At 38.6% G+C, this 3,965-nt stretch overlaps 1 pseudogene; it reads right to left on the minus strand.

Moving 5' to 3' along the window:
* LOC123953357 lies at nucleotides 1-1,869 on the minus strand (annotated as a pseudogene).
* Between the last annotated feature and the right edge of the window lie 2,096 nt (nucleotides 1,870-3,965).

Consider the following 3,965-nt stretch of genomic DNA (forward strand, 5'->3'; position numbering starts at 1 on the left):
ATTCCCTTTCCTCACAAACACACAGCTTCCTCCACCAACAACATCCTGCTCCAGAGTGGTACATTTATTAGAACCAATGAACCAACACTAATACATCATTATTATTATTCAAAGTCCACGGTCTACATTAAGAACTACTTTTGGCGTTGTACATTCAATGGATTTTGACAAATGCTTAATAACATGTACCCACCATTACACTCTTATATAGAATAGTTTCATTGCCCTAGGAATCCTCTGTGCTTATCCTATTCAAACCCTTTCCCCTAATTCCTGACAACCACCAAATTGTTTACTGTCTCCCTAGTTTGGGCTATTCCAGGATGTCATGGAGTGGAATTGCACAGTATATAGCCTTCTGTAGATAGGCTTCTTTCACGTAGCATTTCAGGTTCCTTTATGTCCTTTCATGGCTTGATAGATTATTTTTATTTTTTTATTTTGAAAAAAATTTTTAAGATTTTGTTTATTTATTTGACGGACAGAGATCACAAGCAGGCAGAGAGGCAGGCAGAGAGAGAGGGGGAAGCAGGCTCCCTACCAAGCAGAGAGCCCAATTCGGGGCTCGATGATCTGAGATCCCTAATGCGGGGACTGTGACCTGAGCCGAAGGCAGAGGCTTTAACCCAAGGAGCCAACCAGGCGCCCCTATTTTGAAATTATTTTAACATACAAAACATTGGAACAACAACAAAAAAGAAATGAAAGAAAAACAGAAAACATACAGGCAAATTGTTACTCCAGGAGCTTCTCAAATCCTCACTTGTTCCCCAACGCCCAAGATGAAAAATTTTTCTAAAAAGGTATTCAGGGTCCCTGGGTGGCGCAGCTGGTTGAGCGAATGACTTGGTTTTGGCTTAAGCCCTGATCTCAGGATCTTGAGATCAAGCCCCACTTTGGGTTCAGAGCTCAGTGAGGAATCGGCCTGAGTTTCTCTCTCTCCCTCTGCCCTTCCCTGCACTTGCTCTCTCTGTTGCTCTCTCTCTCTAAAATGAATAAATACATCTTTTAAAAAAATTTAAAAGGTATTCAGTCACCAACAATGATGTTACTAATAGCAATATGGATCAATTTCACAAAAAGGCCAATAAATCCCATTATAGCAAATCCTATTGCTGTTGCCATGGCAATCTTCTGGAATTCTTTTCTACCAGGTTTAGTGTATCTTTGGACAAATTGAGTCCTTCTCAAACTGCCGACTTGGCTCAATGAACCGCATCACCTAATCCATGATGCTGCCCACTAACACCTCATATGCCCAGGACATGTAGCACAAAAGTGCACTAGCTCATTTTTTTTAGCACTTGGTAATATTCCATTGTTTGGATGTACTAAGGTTTATTTATCCAATCACCTACTGAAGGGTATCCTGGTTTCTTCCAAATTCTGGCAGTTATGGAAAAAAGCTGCTATAAACATCCATCCGCAGGTGCTGTGTAGACAAAAGCTTCCCACCCCTTTGGGTAGATATCCAAACAGGAGCACGGTTGCTGAATTGAATGGTAAGAGGATATTTAGTTTCACAAGAAACTTCAAAATTTTCTTCCAAAGTGACCACCATTTCTGCCTCCTTGAAAGCAATAAATGAGCTTTTTTCCTTGCTCTACATCATCACCAGCATTTGATATTGTCGGTGTTTTTAATTTTCACCATTCTAATAGATGTGTGGTGGTATCTTGTTATGATTTTAATTTGGGATTCTTAATGACATATGACACGAAGCATCTTTGCATATGCTTATATACCCATTTGTATATCTTATTTGTCAAATTATTTGTTCTGATCATTTGCCCATTTTAGATAACAGTCCTTTATGAGATATGTCTTTTAAATATATTTTCTCCTAATACGGAGAGGCCTGTCTTCTCATTCGACTGGTATTAGCTTCATTATGCTAGTATTTTTTTTTTCCAGTAAGTTTTAAAAATCCACATTCATAAAGGATATTGGTTTGCAGTTTTCTTGTGATATCTTTATTTAGTTTTGGTATCAGAGTAATACTGGCCTCATAGAACATGCTGGAAAGTGTTCCCCCCTCTTCTATCTTTTGAAAGAGTTTGTAAGGATTAATGTTACTTCTTTAAGCATTTGGAAGAATGAACCAGTGAAACTATCTGTTCCTAGGTTTTCTTTGTGGAAGCTTTATGATTATTGATTACTTGCTATAGACCTGTTCAAAATTTCTGTTTCTTATTGAAACAGTTTTAAGAATCCATGTCTTCTCATGAATTTGTCCATTTAATCTGGTATACAATACTCCTTCCCTCCCTGACAAGAAATGAAAATAAAAACACAATGGTCCAAAATCTTTGGGATGCAGCAAAACCTGTTCTAAGGGGGAAGTTTATAGCAATACAAGCCTACCGCAAGAAGCAAGGAAAGTCTCAAATAAACCCTACCTTACACCTAAAGGAGCCAGAAAAAGAACAACAAAACCCAAAACCAGCAGAAGGAAGAAAATAATAAAGATAAGAGCAGACATAAAGATAAATAGAGAGAGACATATCTAGCTCTCTCTCTATCTATCTATATATATAAAACACGGAGTTGGTTCATTTAAAAAAATGAACAAAATTGATAAACCTTTAGCTGACTCATAAAAAAGAGAATAAGAGAGAACTGAAAGTCAGAAATGAAAAAGAAGAAATAACAACCAACACCACAGTAATACAGACAATTGTACGAGAATATTATGAAAAATCACATGCCAACAAACCGGACAACCTGGAGAAATGATAAATTCCTACAAAGATATATAACCTACCAAAACTGAATCAGGAAGAAACAGAAAGCTTAAACAGACTGATTACCAGCAATGAAACTGAATCAGTAACGAAAAAACTTCCAATACAAGAAAGTCCAGGAGCAGAGGCTTGACAAGTGAATTCTACCAAATTTTATTTTTTAAAAGATTTTATTTATTTATTTGAGAGGGAGAGAGAGAGAGAGAGAAAACGAGAGGAGAGGGGTCAGTAGGAGAAGGAGAAGCAGACACCCAGTTGAGCAGAGAGCCAAATGTGGGGCTCAATCCCGGGCCTCCAGGATCATGACCTGAGCTGAAGGCAGTCACTTAACCAACTGAGTCATCCAGGCTCTCAAATTCTACCAAATATTTAAAGAAGAGTTCATCCCCATTCTTCTCAAATTATTCCCAAAAATAGAAGAGGAAGGAAGGCTTCCAAATTCATTCTATGATGCCAGCATTACCCTGATACTCTAGACTAATACAGACAGCACTAAAACCCCCCAGAATACTGGTCAATATCTCTGATGAACATAGATGCAAAAATCCTCAACAAAATATCAACAAACAGGATTCAACAATATATTTAAAAAATCATTCACCAAGATCAAGAGGAGGTTCAATATTTGCAAGTCAACCAGCAGATGAATGCATGAAGAACAGAACAGAATATTATTCATCCATAAAGAAGAATGGAATCTTGCCAATTGCAACAACATGGATGGATCTAGAGGGTATAACCACAAGTGAAATAGGTCAGAGAAAGACAACTACCATATGATTTCCCTCATGTAGGATTTAAGAAACAAAACAAATTAAGGGTAAAACGGACAAACAAAAAAACAGACTTCTCACTACAGAGAATAAACTGTCATCAGAGGGGAGGTCTGTGGGGGATGGGTGAACCAAGTGATGGTGATTAAGAGTCCACTTACCTTTTTTTCCTTTAAGATTTATTTTTAAAGATTTTATTTATTTATTTGACACAGAGAGAGAGAGAGAGATCACAAGTAGGCAGAGAGGCAGGCAGAGGGGAGGGGGAAGCAGGCTCCCTGCTGAGCAGAGAGGCCGATACGGGGCTTGATCCCAGGACCCTGAGACCGATCCCAGGACCCTGAGACCGTCATCTGAGCCAAAGGCAGAGGCTTAACCCACTGAGCCACCCAGGCGCCCCAAGATTTTATTTTTTTATTTGAGAGAGAAAGAGAACATGAGCGGGGTC

Source organism: Meles meles, chromosome 11 (assembly GCF_922984935.1).
Source record: "Meles meles chromosome 11, mMelMel3.1 paternal haplotype, whole genome shotgun sequence".
NCBI lineage: Eukaryota > Metazoa > Chordata > Mammalia > Carnivora > Mustelidae > Meles > Meles meles.